Below are 19,965 nucleotides of genomic sequence, written 5' to 3' on the forward strand. Positions count from 1 at the left end.
TTACTTGAAGTTAAACTCCAACAAATGAAGCAGATTCAGTAAAAGTGGACCAAAGGCATACCCTACCCACAAATCCTTAGCAAGAAGTAAATCTTTGGTTTTGTAAGTCTTTGGATTTTCATATCATATTTATATACTTATAAAAAGTAGATTCATACATTATTTTAAAGTTTGTAAGATCATTCTAATATCTGAAATTTGTAAGATGACTCTGATTATTTTATCTGTAGTTTCTGGTAGCTCTAAGCTTATGTTTCTGTGTTTTATAATTTTTAACTGATAATTTGTATTCCTTGAAACTTTAAACACCATTGAGGCCTGGCTTAAGGATTTGTGGAAAGAGAAGTTGATTCTGTCGGGCATCATTTTGCATACTATAAATCTAAGACTCTTTAAACTCACAGATTAAGTTTTTGTTTTAAATTTTGCCTTTTTTTAAGCCACTGGCTGATTTTGGCTACACATTTTAAATGATTTTGTAGTTTTTATAGATTTTATACTTTTATAGTTCAAATTATTAAGATAAATTGCTTTTCTCCACAACAAACCCAAAAATTTAAGATACTTTTCTTTCTATTTCCTTAGGGTTCAGAGGTTCAGATTTAACCAAAGGACCTACCAGGATGAACCCTCAGTTATATGGAGGGAGAAATCCTTCAGATAGAGTCACTGGTCTGCAAGCTGCAAAGCTTGTCCACAGTTCTTTTCAACACCAGGCAAATCAAGGTCAACTGTGTTCACTAAACACCTAAAAGCAAAAGCAGTATGCAGGGCCACACTTATCTTCCTGGATTCCTATTTTCATGTCATTTTTGGCCTCTTTCCTTCAATGCTAGCTAATGACTTTATTTTAAAAGACTCAGATAAAATCTAGAATTTCTAGTGGTTTTCAGCAGAAGGGTCAGTTAGGTTATCTAATCTGGTACATAGCTGAAAACAGACTTTTCCACCTGCATTCTCTTTTGTAAATTTGTTGAAATACCCCACCTTCCAATGACCTCTCCCCTCTTCATGGTGGTGTTTATTCAATCACTCAAGCAACAAGGATTTACAGGTTGAATATCCCTTACCTGAAATGAGTGAGACCAGAAGAATTTCAGATTTCACATTTCTTTTCAGATTTTGGAATATTTGTACATATGTAATAAGATATCTAGAAGGCAGGGCCCTAATCTAAACTCAAAATTCATTTGTGTTTCATATGCACCTTGTACACATACACTGATGGCAATTTTACACAATATTTTTAGTTCTCCTGCATTTTACCAATGACCATCTCATAAGGTCAGACAAGGCATTTTCTACTTGTGATGTCATGTCATTGCCCAAAATGCTTCAGATTTTGGAACATTTCTGACTTTGGATTTTTTAAATTGGATATGCTCAATGTATTAAATTACTACCAAGAATCAGGCTCTGGAGAAATATAAGTAAAAGCAAAAGACATCATTAATAGAGTGTTTCTGTTTATTTAATTATTTACTACAATTTTATAAAGCCAAGGAAGAAAAGGAAAACAAACAGGAGTGATCAATCAGTAAATGCTAAATGGAAGTTCCCTCTGATACTGTTCAGCTTCTCTCTTTTATTGAGCTGAACACATTCTGTATGGTTCCACACTATTTATGTACTTGCGATATACTCATGAAATATTTCATTGCATGAATGAAAGTGCTTTGTTAACTTTGATGAGCTAAAAAAATGCTAGGTATCATTAATATTTCTGTTGTTACTAGGTTATAAACTCAGTGGAGGCAGAAAGCATATCAAAATTATGTAAAATAACACTTTCACTTAGCACATGTCAGAGCGTATTTTTCAATTGAAAAGCAACACTGTTAAAGTGAGGTAAGGCAGAAAATTTGCCAATTGATCATATAGAAGAACTGGAATAGACCAGAGCAGAAAATGAAACAACTTCAATAGACAGATGGATAAAATACCAACTTTAGAGAGGTAAAATTACTTATCCAGGGTCTCATAGCTATTTACTAACACAACTGTGGCCAAAATTTGTTTTACCATAGGGAAATGCAATGGCATTTTTAATATTAATTCAGTTATTGTGCTAAAATTTTTCATTATTTCCCATATTTTGCCAGTAAGTGATTTTGAACTTTCAATGTAGATGATCATGTCACTCATAAAAACTAGTAGTTTTACTTCCTAATTTTGAATCTTTTTGTTCTTCATGTATTTTCCTTTATCTGTGGGGTTGTGTGGAACTTGAGACAAATTATTTAGCTTAAAATATTAAGTTCATTATTCGTACTATTGATTTTCAATGTTATTACTAGCATTAATACTACTGTAATAGCAAACACTCATATAATATTTGCTATATTCCAGGCACTATTTTTTTCCTTAGAAAATTATTACATTCCCCACTTAAAAACCAAAGATACTAAAGTAGTGCAGAGAATTTAAGTAACTTATCTAAGATTATACAGTTAGTAAAGATAAATATAGTTTTAAATTGGCATTTGGTTTCAGAGTACATGTTCTTGATCTTGATCTTCATTAGATTTCTTCACTTTATTCTCAAATTTTCAGAGGTTAAGGAAGACAAACCTATTAGACCAAATATTATTTTATTATCTTTCATGTAATTTGAATTGACTTAGCAGTTTTCTTCAAGTCCTACAAAGACTAGAAATCATTGTTTCATCAGTGACTTGTTAACTCAAAAGAGGTTCTAACAGAGCCAAGAACTTATATTTAAGTCATATTTCACATGCCCACTTGGCAGCTAAGCCATTTGATGAGACTTTGCAGTTTTTAATTATTAATATATTTGAAGACCTTTATACATGAGAAGAATCCAGAATAGTTTCATAGACTTAAGCCAAAAAAGCTCTCACGCAGATTAAAATGATACATTTCCAATGTAATCCTTTCATTACAGAAATGATCACATTCAAGTTTTAGTGTGTTTACACATCTATTTCTGGTTTTCTGGGGGCATGGTTTATAGCTTGTATCTTGTTTCTTCAATCCTTAATATGGTGCCTAGCATATAACAAATATTCAATAACTTTGTTGAATGAATAAAAGGTAACAACAGAGGGGCATTCATTATTATTCTATTTGACAGATGATGATGATAAGAAGTTTGTAAGATGTGACCTTTGAGGTTACAGAATTTATCAGTCACAGAGCAAAGAGTCCACCCCAGATTTTTAATCCAAAGCCACAATCTTTCTACTAAAACACACAATTACAGGAAAGGATTTACTATATGTATTTACATATTGACCATTTTCATGTTGCTTCCTGTGCCATCTTCACAACAAACTAAAAGTTTAATGGAATTGAAGGGAAATACTAAACCTTATGTTCAATTTATAAACTGATCTCTAAAAACGGTTTATTTTGTAAATATAGAAACATATGTCAGAAAATCATCCCCAGCATTTTACTTACTAGGAAAGTTCTTTTTTTTTTAATTCTCTCTCTCTCAAAATGACATCTTTTGCCAACTCTGAATTTGAGATTGTGTTAATGAAAAACTGTGCAAAAAATCTTTGAATTCATACTTACACAAGAAAATTATGGGGAACTGGAGATAGGCCAAAACACCAAAGGCAGGCGAAACCTGTTATAATTTCAAAAGAGGAGAAATAAGCAATTCCCAAGAAATTAAAATGTGTAAGTATGATTTTAGCCCTGGCAAAAGAAATGATCATAAACAGATTTCTCATTGGCTTGTAGGAAAAAACAAATTAATCACATGGAGTCATTGTGAGTTCACTTGGAATAGATTCTACCAAACAAACCTCAGGACAATACCACAGAGAACATTAATATGACAAATAATAAAAGTGACGAATGACAACATGTCACAAAATGTGTTAAGTCACAAAGTCTAATACTACATCAAAACATCTGTCATGACATCCTTATGAACAAAATGAGTAAGTAGAATTACCCATAATACTGAATAATGGGTGGCAGAACAACTATAATCACTAGTGTTGACTCCTTGTTGCATGAACACATGGTCAAGTGGAATGTTTGTGTGGGAACGAAAGAAGAGACAGTAAAGAGGGGAAGATGTTTTTAATAGCAAAAATGTGGAATAAAACTAACTACTTCAAGGGCTGCCTCCAAACAGAGGCACACCTGTTCAGTGTAGTACTAGATCAATTTAGAGAATCAGAGAAGCATTATCTCTGAGGACGGGCAGGGCTGTAGTTTCAGAAGCGTAGAGTGGAAAGGTAGAAGATTCCAATATAGACATCAAATTTTCCAGGAATTCCACACAGACACAAAGAACAAGATGAATAAATCAGATTGTAGCCTCTTTTCCCAGTCTTCCCACCTAGGAAACTGAAGCAGAATGAAACAGAAAAGTAAGCTCTTCATCACAAAGGAGATGCTGATAACGAGATCACCACATTGCCGAAGTTTCTATTCTCTGTCTTTGTCTTTCTTGGCCTATCAGCAACAACATATGTAGACCACTAGTAATTGTTGGAATGCAGGACAGCAAACTCTCTGGCCACTCTGTTAGTCTTCTGTACTCCTTTTTCCTTTCCTTAATATTGGAGTGGCCCAGGAACTCATCCTTAGTCATCTTCTCTTCTCTATCAGCTCTCACTGACTTGAGGAACTCATTCAGTCTCATGGTCTCAAACACCATCTACATTTTCACCTCTGAAATTGTTATCTATAGTCCATATCTCTCTCCTGAACTCAGACCCATATACCCAACTGCTAACTCAATTATCTTTCCTCGGATATCAAATAGATATCTCAAAATCAGTATGTCCACAACTGAACTCTGTTTTCTCTCTGAAATCTACTCCTTCATCCATAGTCTTTCCCAGGTCAATTTCAAGCAACATAATGTTTCCAATTGCTGAAGCCAGAAACCTTGGAGTCATGAGGAAAGCTGCATACCAAGCTGTGCTGTGATGTGAGACCAAAGTGGCAAGTGTAGCACTTCTCAGAAAGGTGGATGAAAGAGGATTTCACTAAAATTTAATATTGGACACTCAAAGCAGCTAAGGAATTCAGAAATATGGGTACAATGAGCAAAAAAGAAAGAATACATCAAGAGACATGGTAAAGCCATGAGTACCACTGGTGAGAATTCACCGCAGGCAGAAGGTGGGGGAGCACATTCTTGGTACAGAGAAATCTAAGACCAAAAATATTGCCTAATCTAAGCCAACCCAGAGGCTGCTCAGATTAGGCAACATTAGGCAACAACAGCAGACTGTGAACTGGTGCTTGAGTTACAGAGTAACTCAACTGACCATGGAGACCTGAGGCCAGAGCCATCTTGAAATAAACCACCTTTGCAACAACTTCAGGACCCAGAAGATTGGAAAACACACACACAGACACACACACACATACACACAAAGCCACAATATACTGGCAGGTGCCTATCAAGTGACTTAGGGTGGACATGATGGAACGTGAGTGAAACAGAAACAGTAGACTAAAAAGGAGGCTTCAATTCAGAAGGGTGAAGGGGAGCCTGAATTGCCTCTCCTTTGTGTCTTTTGGCTCACGTGACCAGCGGAAACAGGCCAGGATTCTGAGAAGATAGGAGTGAATACATTCAGGGACTAAGCCCAGGAAGGCTGTGCTCTTGCAGAACAGTGAGTAGAAAATTGTCCCCCTCCACACAATTGAATTTCATAGGAGGCTCCTGAGAATCAGGCCTGCAAAAGAGATTGGTTATCCTTAGAGGTCAGTCAATCTAGTCTCTCCAATAACAGCACCAACCAACAAAGTCCCTGAGGATGGGTGAGACCTCAGTACCAACTGCTAGAATTTCCATCACAAAATGTTATAGAATTGGTCCTGGGAGTGCATCAAACTAGCCCAAGTAGAGAAGACACCATATTACAGTACAACTTAATCCATCCCACCTTGTACTGATGGAGGGGAAGCTGAGTCTCATATCAAACACCTTCAGTCATAGGCTGCTCTAGCTGGTGAGCAACACAAAAAAACGGAAGGAGTTAAACAACATCCATCCCTGTTCTATCAGTATATAACTCAAGAGGAACTGAAAAAAAAAAAAAAGACTGTTGGACATAGACAGTATCCACCCAATCCAGTCAAATATTTTGACCTCAGTAGAGAGGCTTTCTTTATTCCTTACTAAGATTTTAGATTATTTTAAATTTTTTAATTTTACATTTAAAATTTTTTTCTTCATGTATGTATGTGTGTGTGCACATGAATGTGCACACATGAGTATTGTATGTGAATTCTGGCTGAGCTAATAGATTCATGTATGTATATGTACCCTTATCTGTCTCTTATTCTCTCATTTTTAGCATTTTTAAATTTAATTATTTATCCTAGCATTATATTTTGAGTGGTATGGGGTTTGGGTATTGTATATTTTGGTTTGGTTTTATATTGTTTTCAAGACTTTGTTTCTTCTATTTTTCCCCTCTTTCCATATGAATATCACCATTGCATCTTTTCTATATTCTCTCTGTTCATTTTTGAAATTGTCAAGTATTTTCTAATCACTTTAATAAAGAAATAGAAATAATGAAAAGAAACCATTCTAGAAATGAAAGACACAATCAATCAAATTAAAAACTTAATTGAAGGCATTACTAACAGATGACAAAATAAAACAGTGTATGGAAAATAAAGCTTCAGCCCTTGAAGATCAAACTTCAAGTATTAAAGACAGGTTATGTGATCTTGAGTACACAAACCATAAAGTGAAAAATTATGGAACATGACCAGAATATATAAGAACTCTAGCACAACTTTTAAAGACCAAACTGAGATACATTGGGAATGAAAAGTATATGGAGATGCAAACTGAAAGCATAAACAACACCTTTAGTGAGACAGTTACAGAAAACTCTTCACATAAGGAAGACAGATCTGGGCACAGAGGTACACACCTGTGATCTTAGCAGCTTCAAAGGCTGAGATGGGAGGATCATGAGTTCAAAGCTAACCTCAACAAAAGCAAGGCCCTAAGCAATTCACTGAAACCCTGTCTCTAAATGAAATAAAAATAGGGCTAGGAATGTGGTTCAGTGGTTGAGTGCCCCTAAGTTCAATCCCCAGTACCCACCCCCACCCAAAAAAAAAGAAAAGAAAAAAGGTAGATATCCACATACCAGAGGGTTACAGGACTCAAATAGACCTAGTCAAATAAGAAGCTTCCTAAGACATATCATAATCAAAATTCCTAACAGAAAAGAAGGAAAGAATATTAAAAACTGCAAGAGAGAAACATGGAGTTAAATTCAGAGGCAAACCAATAAACACCCTTGATTTTTTAGCTCAGACAATAAAATCAAGGAAGGCCTGGAAAGATATATTCCAAATCTTAAAAGAAAACTGCCAGGCAAGGTTACTGTACCCAACAGAGCTCAGTTTCAAATTTAATGATGAAATAAAAACTTTCCATGACAAGAATAAGCTGAAAGAATTCATGAGCACCAACCCAGCAATACAAAGAATACTCAAAGATAAATGGCACAGAGAAGACATTTTTTTAAAAAAATTCCAGAGCTCAGAAACTGTGGAAGTTCAATGGAAGAATATTGAGAATAAATGAGAATCAAGATAGGATAATATATAGCTAAAAATCAATATGGCAGGAAAAAAATCCATCCATACTCTTAATGTTAATGACTTTAACTCCCCAATTGAAAGATGCAAATTAGCAGAATGGATCAAAAAACTAGATTCATCAATATGCTGTTTATAAAAATTTTATAGGCCAAATGATAGCAAAAATTATTCCATGCTTATGGTCCAATGAAACAAGTAGGAGTAGCTATTGTCATATCTATCAAAGCAGATTTAAATAAAAAATTAAGCAGAGCTGGGCATGGTGGTACCCATTTGCAATCCCAACATCTTGGGAGCCTGAGGCAGGAGAATGGAGAATTCAAAGCCAGCCTCAGCAAAAGTAAGGAACTAAGCAACTCAGTAAGACCCTGTCTCTAAATAAAATACAAAATAGGGCGTGGGCTGTGGTTCAGTAGTTGAGTGCCCCTGAGTTCAATTTCTGGTACTCCCACCAAAAAATAATAATAATAATAATCAGAAGATACAAAGAAGGCCCCTGCATCCTAGTAAGGGGAACAATCCAAGAAGAAGACATATTGATGGTAAACATATATGCTCCAAATGTCAACACATTCTGTGACATGGAAAAAGTACGCCATGACAATAAATTTCACATAGACTCCAACATAATAATACTAACTGATTTCAATACATACTTATGAACAATACATAGGTCATCAAAACATAAAAGCAATAAAGACATCTCTATCCTAAACAACACCATAAATCAAATTAACCTAATGGACATCTATAGAATCTTCCACCCCAAACAGTTGAATTTACTTTCTCCTCAGATGCTCATGGAATTACTTTGCAAAGTAGATCTTATTATGGGCCAAAAATTAAATCTTAGCAAAAACAAAAATAAAATCAATGTAATCCCATGTGTGTTATTAGATAATAATAAAATGCAACCAGGAATCAACAGCAAGAGAAATAATATACACCATGAGAATAGAGACAAAATATATCAAAATATCTGGGGCAGTATGAAAGCAGTTCTAAGAGGAACATTTATAGTACTGAGCGCCTACATTAAAAATTATAGACAACTCAAATAAATAATCTTATGCTCCACCTCAAGGCCTTAGAAAAAGAAGAACAAACTAACACCTAAACCAGTAGAAGATAGGAAATAATTAAGATCCAAGCCAAAATCAATAAAACTGGGAATTTGGGAACAATACACAGAATCAACCCAATAAAGAATTGGTTTTTGAAAAGATAACTTAAGATTGTCAAATCCTTAGCAAAGCTAACCAGAAGAAAGACTGCAAAGACACAAATCATCAGGATCAGAGAAAAAAAAAAAAAGGAGATATCACCACAGATCCTTCTGAAACTCAGAGGATTATCAGTACTATTTTGAAAATGTATACTTCCAATCAAATGGAAAATCTGGAAAACATTGACAAATTTCTAGACACATATGACCTGCATAAATTGAATCAGAAAGATATAGAAAAATTAAACAGATAAATACCAAGAATGAAATTCAAACAGCAATTAAAAGCCTTCCTGGTGGATTCACAGCTGATTCTGCCAGAGCTTTACAGAAGAATTAACCCCAGGCCTTCTGAAGTATTTCATAAAAGTGAAAGTGAGGAAACACTCCCAAATACTTTTTATGAAGCCAAAATAATCCCATTAACAAAACCAGACAAAGACACATTAAGGAAACAAAACTACAGACCAATATCCCAGGTCAACATATATGCAAAAATTCTTAATAAAATATTAACAAACTGCATTCAAAATTACATCAAGAAGATAATATACATGAACAAATGGGGTTCACTCCAGGGATGCAAGGTTGATTCAACATATGCAAATCAATGAATATAATTCACCACTTAAATAAAATTAAGGACAAAAATTAAATGATCATCTCCATAGATACAGAAAAGGCCTTTGCTAAAATCCAATACCTGTTCATGTTAAAAATTCTGGAAAATATGAGGATTGGAGAAATTTAATTCAACATCATAAAGGTCATTTAGGACAAACCCAAAGCCAACATCATACTAAATGAAAATAAAGTAAAAGCATTTCCTCTAAATTCAGGACAAATTAAAGCTATCCACTCTTACCATTCTTATTCAATATAGTCATTGAATTATTAGCCAGAGTGATCAGGCAAGAAAAGTAAATCAAAGGGATACAGATAGGAAAAGATGATGTCAAACTACTGTTGTTTGCTGATAATATGATCCTGTATCTCAAAGACCTAAAAACTCCACCAGAAGACTTATAGAGCTTATAGATGAAAGAGTTTTGCAAGATACAAGATCAACAGCCATAAATGAGGGAACCCAACATGGCGGCGGGCGGGGAGGCGGCGCTTTCAGTACCTCCTCAATAACGGGGTCAGAGAGACGCATTAATACGTTCAGATTCTACCTGCTGAGAAACTTCTAGCAAAATTCTGCTGAAGTGAGACCTGCTGGTGTATTTGTAGGATTATTGGAGGTGACAGTTTGCCCCAGACGATTGAATCTCTGCCACGTGGCGTGGAGGTCCAGACCTGCCACCCGCTGCTGCTGCGCAGCGACCAGCACAGTAGTAGGCGGTTCAGCAGGCCCGGTGTAGGGACCCTATGAAGAGGTCTCTAACCAAGCCTTCATGAAACAGTGAACCGGACCCGAAACCAACCGAGACTGGGTCAAACCGAGACAGGCCAGACCCACCCCTCCCTACGGACACTCCGGCAAGGAGCCTGGGGCCCGCCATAGCAGAGAGGTGACGTCACCAGAGTTCGGCCGATGGGATTCCTTCCCAGCGGAATCGGCTTAAGCAGGTGTGTGACTCCCAACCCACCAGATACATACAGCTGGCAAACCTCAAAAATCTCGACCCAGAGCACCGTGGGCGTGACTGTAGGGGCCAAGGGAAGCAGAGAAGACTCCCGACCCCCAACGCCCCCAACCGCCAGCGGCGTGGGTGTGACTGTAGGGGCCGAGGGAAGCAGAGTGGATTCTCGATCCCCAACTCCCCTTACCACCAGCGGTGACACCCAAGGTCTTAGCCACCAGTTTCCGGGGGCATGCCACCCAAAAGGGTCCTAAAAAATTAAACTGTCAGTTCCCAGATCACCGCTCCACAGCACTGGGGCTTGGATGAATGACAGAGAGAGTGCTCAGTCGTTCGGGAAATAGGGCACTCTGTGGGGCTGCAAGTGTAACCAAATCCTTGGAGAGCGCCTCCAGTGAGCGGGGAGTCGAGCTGGCTGACAGAATGAAGGGGGGGAGGGAAAGGAGGAGAAGATAAATGGCTCTGGACTAACAGGATTGAGAGACTCCCAGGAGCCACCTTAAAGGGATTGCTGTCAGCACATAGAGGGCAGAAGCTTGGCTCAGAGGGCACAACTCCGCCTACTGGAAGAGAAGAAAATGGATCATTCATTTCTTTTTTAAATATCTATTTTATTAGTTTTTTTCTCCCCTTTTCCTTCCTTCTTTCTTTCCCTTTTCAAATTTTATTATTCTTTCCATTCTCCTCTATTCTCTCTCTCTCTCTCTCCCTCTTTCTTTTTAAGAGCTCCTTCCTTCCCCTTCCCCCCAACTTTCATCCCAAGCATTACGTCTTCCATTACGTGTAATTGTCTAAATGCATATAGGTGATTGTTTCGAGGCTGTCTATAGGGCTCCTAAATACCTAGCTATTACCAAACACCCTGATCAAATTGCCTGTTAATATCCCCCTTCAATAGAGCAATCTTCCAAAGTAGGCAAGACATACTAACCTTCATACCATCATAGCACTAACATAAACATAAAGTCCTAAGACCAAAAAACAAATCACTATATGCATTCAGAATCCGTAAGCCTATTATGAATTGAATGAATCAGTTTTAAAGTACAATAAAGCCCAACATTTCTAGGCATAGTCTCCCACCACAAAGGAGAGACCACAGAGATATACAAAACCAAAACAAATTTATAGGAGAAAACAGAAACAGAGCAGTTAAACGGAGTTGGAAAGTAACGTGAACACCATGAAAAAACAAGGGAAAAAAGGATTACAAACAATGCAGGACAACTTAAATTTACAGGAGAACCTAGAGGCATCAGAAAAATGGACAGAGAAAGAACTCAAGGCATACCTGACTCAGATGGAATAGAATCTTAGAGAAGTCATTAGACAGCAAGTCCAAACAATGAAAGAATACTTTGAAAATGAATTGCATAAGCAAATTCAAAAATCAAAGAATGAACTCTACCAGGAGATAGAGATTTTTTTTAAAAATCAAACAGTAATCCTAGAAATGCAGGAAACCATAAACCAAATTAAAAACTCAAACGAGAATATTACAGATATACTAGATCAAATAGAAGTCAGAACATCAGATAATGAAGACAAAGTTTATCAACTCGAAAAGAACATAGTCAATGCAGAAAGGATGGTAAGAAATCACCAGCAATGCATCCAAGAGATATGGGATGTCATAAAAAAAACAAACTTGAGAGTAATTGGGATAGAGGAAGGTATAGAGGTTCAAACCAAAGGAATGAACAATCTGTTGAATGAAATAACTTAGAAAACTTCCCAGATATGAAAGATGGAATGGATTGCCAAATCCTGGAAGCCTACAGGACCCCAAACATACAAAACTGTAATAGACCAACTCCAAGACACATAATTATGAAGATATCCAACATACAGAACAAGGAGAGAATATTAAAAGCTACAAAAGAAAGGAGGCAGATTACATTCAGGGGTAAACCAATTAGGTTAACAGCTGATTTTTCATCACAGACATTGAAAGTGTGAAGATCCTGGAACAACGTATTTCAAACTCTAAAAAATAATGGATTCCAACCAAGAATACTGTATCCAGCAAAATTAAGCTTCATATTTGTCAATGAAATTAAAATATTTCATGATAAACAAAAGTTAAAAGAATTTGCAGGCAGAAAACCAGCACTGCAAGGCATTTTGAGCAAAACAATACAAGAAGAGGAATTGAAAAATAGCACCCAAAACTAACAGTGGGAGGTATCTCAGGAAAGGGGGAGAAAAATAACCAAAGAGGAAAAACTAGCCATATTAAAATAAATAAATAAATAAGCATGACTGAAAGTACAAACCATATATCAATAGTAACCCTAAACGTTAATGGCTTAAATTCGCCAATCAAGAGATCTAGGTTAGTAACCTGGATTAAAAAAACAGATCCAACAATATGCTGCCTTCAGGAGACTCATATGATAGGAAAAGACATACACAGGCTGAAGGTGAAAGGTTGGGAAAAATCATACCATTCACATGGTCCTCGGAAGCAAGCAGGAGTGGCCATACTCATATCGAATAAAATCAACTTCAAACCTAAGTTAATCAAAAGGGATAAAGAAGGACACTATATACTGCTAAAAGGAACCATTCACCAACAAGACATAACAATTATCAATATGTATGCACCAAACAATGGTGCTGCAACGTTCATAAAACAAACTCTCCTCAAGTTCAAGAGTCAAATAGACCACAACACAATAATTATGGGTGACTTCAACACACCGCTTTCTCCATTGGACAGATCCTCCACACAAAAGCTGAATAAAGAAACTATAGAACTCAATAACACAATCAATAACCTAGACTTAACCGACATATATAGAATATATCAACCATCATCAAGTGGATACACGTTATTCTCAGCAGCACATGGATCCTTCTCAAAGATAGACCATATATTATGCCATACGGCAACTCTTAGTAAATATAAAGGTGTGGAGATAATACCATGCATCTTATCTGATCATAATGGAATGAAACTGGAAATCAATGATAAAAGAAGGAAGGAAAAATTCTTCATCACCTGGAAAATGAACAATATGTTACTGAGTGATCAATGGGTTACAGAAGACATAAAGGAGGAAGTCCAAAAATTCTTAGAGATAAATGAAAATACAGACACAACATATAAAAATCTATGGGACACAATGAAAGCAGTTTTAAGAGGGAAATTCATTGCCTGGAGTTCATTCCTCCAAAAAAGAAAAAAACCAACAGATAAATGAGCTCACACTTCATCTCAAAACCTTAGAAAAGGAAGAGCAAAACAACAGCAAATGTAGTAGAAGGCAAGAAATAATTAAAATCAGAGCGGAAATCAACGAAATTGAAACAAAAAAAAACATTGAAAAAATTGATAAAACTAAAAGTTGGTTCTTCAAAAAAATAAATAAGATCGACAGACCCTTAGCCATGCTAACGAAGAGAAGAAGAGAGAGAACTCAAATTACTAACATACGGGATGAAAAAGGCAATATCACAACGGACACTACAAAAATACAGAATACAATTAGAAATTATTTTGAAACCCTATATACCAATAAAATTGAAGATAGTGAAGATATCGATAAATTTCTAAAGTCATATGATTTGCCCAGATTGAGTCAGGAAGATACACACAATTTAAACAGACCAATAACAAAGGAGGAAAAAGAAGCCATCAAAAGACTACCAACCAAGAAAAGCCCTGGACCGGATGGGTATACAGCGGAGTTTTACAAAACCTTCAAAGAAGAATTAATACCAATACTTTTCAAGTTATTTCAAGAAATAGAAAAAGAAGGAGCTCTTCCAAATTCATTCTATGAGGCCAATATCACCCTGATCCCAAAACCAGACAAAGACACTTCAAAGAAAGAAAAGTACAGACCAATATCTCTAATGACCTTAGATGCAAAAATCCTCAATAAAATCCTGGCCAATCAAATACAAAAGCATATCAAAAAAATTGTGCACCATGATCAAGTAGGTTTCATCCCTGGGATGCAAGGCTGGTTCAATATACAGAAATCAATAAATGTTATTCACCACATCAATAGACTTAAAGATAAGAACCACATGATCATCTCGATAGATGTAGAAAAAGCATTCGACAAAGTACAGCATCCCTTTATGTTCAAAACACTAGAAAAACTAGGGATAACAGGAACTTACCTTAACATTGTAAAAGCTATATATGCTAAGCCTCAGGCTAGCATCATTCTAAATGGAGAAAAACTGAAGGCATTCCCTCTAAAATCTGGAACAAGACAGGGATGCCCTCTCTCACCACTTCTATTCAATTTAGTTCTCGAAATACTAGCCAGAGTAATTAGACAGACAAAAGAAATTAAAGGCATAAAAATAGGAAAAGAAGACCTTAAATTATCACTATTTGCGGATGATATGATACTATATCTAACAGACCCAAAAGGGTCTACAAAGAAACTACTAGAGCTAATAAATGAATTCAGCAAAGTGGCAGGATATAAAATCAACACACATAAATCATAGGCATTCCTGTATATCAGCGACAAATCTTCTGAAATGGAAATGAGGACAACCACTCCATTCACAATATCCTCAAAAAAAATAAAATACTTGGGAATCAACCTAACAAAAGAGGTGAAAGACCTATACAATGAAAACTACAGAACCCTAAAGAGAGAAATAGAAGAAGATCTTAGAAGATGGAAAAATATACGCTGTTCATGGATAGGCAGAACTAACATCATCAAAATGGTGATATTACCAAAAGTTCTCTATAGGTTTAATGCAATGCCAATCAAAATCCCAACGGCATTTCTTGTAGAAATAGATAAAGCAATCATGAAATTCATATGGAAAAACAAAAGACCCAGAATAGCAAAAGCAATTCTAAGCAGGAAGTGTGAATCAGGCAGTATAGCAATACCAGTTATCAAACTATACTACAGAGCAATAGTAACAAAAATAGCATGGTACTCGTACCAAAACAGGCGGGTGGACCAATGGTACAGAATAGAGGACACAGAGACTAATCCACAAAATTACAACTTTCTTATATTTGACAAAGGGGCTAAAAGCATGCAATGGAGGAAGGATAGCATCTTCAACAAATGGTGCTGGGAAAACTGGAAATCCATATGCAACAAAATGAAACTGAATCCCTTTCTCTCGCCATGCACAAAAGTTAACTCAAAATGGATCAAAGAGCTTGATATCAAACAGAGACTCTGCGTCTGATAAAAGAAAAAGTTGGCTCCGATCTACATATTGTGGGGTCGGGCTCCAAATTCCTTAATAGGACACCCATAGCACAAAAGTTAATAACAAAAATCAACAAATGGGACTTACTTAAACTAAAAAGTTTTTTCTCAGCAAGAGAAACAATAAGAGAGGTAAATAGGGAGCCTACATCCTGGGAACAAATTTTAACTCCTCACACTTCAGACAGTGCCCTAATATCCAGAGTATACAAAGAACTCAAAAAATTAAACAATAAGATAACAAATAACCCAATCAACAAATGGGCCAAGGACCTGAACAGACACTTCTCAGAGGAGGACATACAGTCAATCAACAAGTACATGAAAAAATGCTCACCATCTCTAGCAGTCAGAGAAATGCAAATCAAAACCACCCTAAGATACCATCTCACTCCAGTAAGATTGGCAGCCATTATGAAGTCAAACAACAACAAGTGCTGGTGAGGATGTAGGGAAAAGGGTACACTTGTTCATTGCTGGTGGGACTGCAAATTGGTGCAGCCAATTTGGAAAGCAGCATGGAGATTCCTGGGAAAGCTGGGAATGGAACCACCATTTGACCCGGCTATTTCCCTTCTCGGACTCTTCCCTGAAGACCTTAAAAGGGCGTACTATAGGGATACTGCCACATCAATGTTCATAGCAGCACAATTCACAATAGCTAGACTGTGGAACCAACCTAGATGCCCTTCAATGGATGAATGGATTAAAAAATGTGGCATTTATACACAATGGAGTATTACGCAGCACTAAAAAATGACAAAATCATGGAATTTGCAGGGAAATGGATGGCATTAGAGCAGATTATGCTAAATGAAGCTAGCCAATCCCTAAAAAACAAATGCCAAATGTCTTCTTTGATATAAGTAGATCAACTAAGAACAGAGCAGGGAGGAAGAGCATGAGGAAAAGATTAACATTAAACAGAGACGAGAGGTGGGAGGGAAAGGGACAGAGAAGGGAAATTGCATGCAAAGGAAGGAGACCCTCATTGTTAAACAAAATTACATATAAGAGGTTGTGACGGGAAAGGGAAAAAAAACAAGGGAGAGAATTGAATTACAGCAGATGGGGTAGAGAGAGAAGATGGGAGGGCAGGGAAGGGCGGATAGTAGAGGATAGGAAATGTAGCAGAATACAACAGTCACTAACATGGCAATATGTAAAAACGTGGATGTGTAACCGATGTGATTCTGCAATCTGTATTTAGGGTAAAAATGGGAGTTCATAACCCACTTGAATCAAATGTATGAAATATGATATGTCAAGAGCTTTGTAATGTTTTGGACAACCAATAAAAAAATAAATAAAATAAAATATTAAGTGGGAAATTCCAGAAATAAACAATTTGTACGTTTAAAAAAAAAGAACAGCCAAAAATGAATAGTGTTCATATACTTCAACAATGGTTCAGCCTAGGAAGAAATCTAGAAAAACATCCATCTCATTCGCAATACCTTAAATTTTTTTTTAAACTTTGTAATTAATTTAACCAAGGAGGTAAAAGAGGTCTGCAATGAAAATTATAGAACCCTGAAAAAGGAAATTGAAAAACACCTTAGAAGATGGAAAGACATCTTATGTTTTTGGTTGGGCAGAATCAATATTGTCTAAATGACCATAGTACTAAAAGTAATACATACGTTCACTGCAAATCCCATCAAAAAACCAATAATAGTCAGAATTAGAAAACTATCTCAAATTCATTTGTAAAAATAACAGACCCAGAATAGCCAAAGCAAACTAAGCCAGAAAAGCAAAGCAGCAGGCATCACAATACATGATCTGAAATTATACTAAAGAGCTGTATAAAACTCAGCATGGTATTGGAAGCAAAATAGAGAGGAGATCAATGAAATAGAAAATAGAGAGACAAACCCACATACCTATAGGCCTTCTGATATTTGACAAAGGTGCCAAAGCATGTATCTTGGAGAAAAGACAGTCTTTTTAATAAATGGTACTGGTAAAATGAAATTACCTTCTCTCTCTCTCTCTCTCTCACCCCCACCCCATACAAAACTCAAATTGAAATGGACCCAAACTTAGTAATTAAAGCAAAAGAAAACATAGGGTCAACACTCCATCCTATAGGTGCTGACACCAAATTCCTTAACAAGACCCTCAAAGCACAAGAAACAAAACCAAGAATCAATAAGTGAGATGCTATCAAACGACAAAGCTTCTGCACAGCAAAGAAAATGATTAAAATTGTGAAGAGCAAGCCTACAGAATGTGAGAAAAATATTGGCCAGCTACGCCTCAGATAGGAGATGAACATCCAGAATACACAAAGAACTCAGAAAATTTCACAGCAAAAAAAGCAAATAGCCCAGTCAATGCATGGGCAAAAGAACTAAACAGAAACTCTTGGAAGAAGAAACACAAATGGCCAACAAATATATTTTAGAATATACAATATCTCTAGCAATCAGGGAAACACAAATCAAAACTACACTAAGATTGCTTCTCACTCCAGTCAGAATGATAATGATCAAGAATACAAACAACAATAAATGCTGGTGATGTTATGGGGAGAAAGGAACACTTACTTGTACATTGTTGGTAGGACTGGAGACTAGTACAACTCTGGAAAGCAATTTGGAGAGTCTTCAAAAAACTACTGATGGAACCACCATATGACATGGCTATCCCACTCCTTGGTATTTTCCCAAAAGATCTAAAATCAGCATACTACAGTGACACAGCCACCTCAGTGTTTATTGAAGCACAATTTGCAATAGCTAAATTATGCAATCAACCCAGAAGCCCATCAATAGATTAATAGATAAAGAAATTGTGGTTTATAGATATACAATGGAGTTCTACTTAGCCATAAAAAAGAGTGACATTATAGCATTTGTTGTAAATGGATGGAAATGAAGAATATCATGCTACATGAAATTAGCCAAACTCAGAAACTCAAAGGTCAAATGTTTTCTCTACTTTGTAGAAGCTAGGGTCAAATAAAGGAAATGGAGAGAAAAGGAGAAGATAACATAAATAACCAAACAAATACAAATAAATAGACAAGCAAAATGAAATCTAATAGAGTGGAGAAAAAAAGAATGAATGAAAAGAGGGAGGACTAGAGGGAAAAGAAGATGAATATGAACAGAATTCAACTTTCATGCACGGATGAGTTTGTAGAGATAAACCAAACTCCTATGTATAAATATAAAGTTCTTTAAAATTTTTGAAGTTGGGCTTGTCACCCCTTTCTTTCTCATTTGTAACACCCACACTACCAGGAAATCTTGTTAGTTTCACTTCCAATATCCATCTAGAATCCAGTTAGTTCTCGTTGCTCCTGCAATGCCAAGCCAAGGCACCAAAATTTTCCCCAGACTCTTATAACTTTCTAAAATATCTTCCCACATCTGGTCTTATTTGCCTATAATGTGTTCTTAGTACAACTGCCACAGTGATCTAGCCCTTTGGTTAGTTAGTAATTAAGAGCTTCCAAGGAATTATATTACCACTTGCTGAATGTTTTTAGTGTATATTATCTGTCTTCCTCCACTAGAACAATAACTCTAGACGGGCAGTGTTCTTTTTCTGTTTTCTGATTAATGTACTCCAAATATTTAGAAAAGTATAGAACACATAGTACTCAATAAATGTTGGTTGAATTAATGCATCTTGGAATTTTTCCCACTTGGACCTTGCCTCAGTATCTTAGAGTAAGGCCATGAGAACTTTGCACTCTCCCATCAGGAGAGAGAAATTCCCGATATTGAAGAAATCCCAAGCAAAGGAAAAAGGAACCCTTTGCCCAGAAAGTATCAAATCTCTAAAATTTCAGAGCATGACTGACAGAGTATTGATTGAATGCCTAATTGGTTATTCCTTGGTTTGGGGATCAGAGAATCTTACTCTTGTAACTAATTCTCTTTCCCAATAACAGATACAGCAAAGACCATATTTGACAATATTTAAAAAATGGTTGATTTGTAGATTTATGTCAATCTATTTCTATTCAGTTTTACTCCCATGAAAAGTGATTGGTGCACTCACTTTAACAAGATGGACTTGGAATGATCCAAAGAATATGCCATGTCTACTTCAAATTTCCCCTGGGAATTCCTAGAGGTTTACCTTCCATCTCTATGAACCTAACTCATCACTTCCCTTTCTCTGGTTTTCTGTCATAATGGTTGTAGTGCTAACTGGTTCTTGTTTAGGTGCCCCCTTGGGCATTGGCCTTTTTCTCTTTAGTCTAGAACTTCCTTATCTATTTTCTTCCATATCCTCTTGGGCATTGCCTAGAGGGACTACACTGTCTCTATTATACCTGGTACCACAATTCTGCCAGATCTGTTCAGATCTGTTCTGCATCCAACTCCAGCTGAATGAGAATAGGAATTTGACAACC

This window comes from Marmota flaviventris, chromosome 10 (assembly GCF_047511675.1).
Source record: "Marmota flaviventris isolate mMarFla1 chromosome 10, mMarFla1.hap1, whole genome shotgun sequence".
In the NCBI taxonomy this organism is placed as follows: domain Eukaryota; kingdom Metazoa; phylum Chordata; class Mammalia; order Rodentia; family Sciuridae; genus Marmota; species Marmota flaviventris.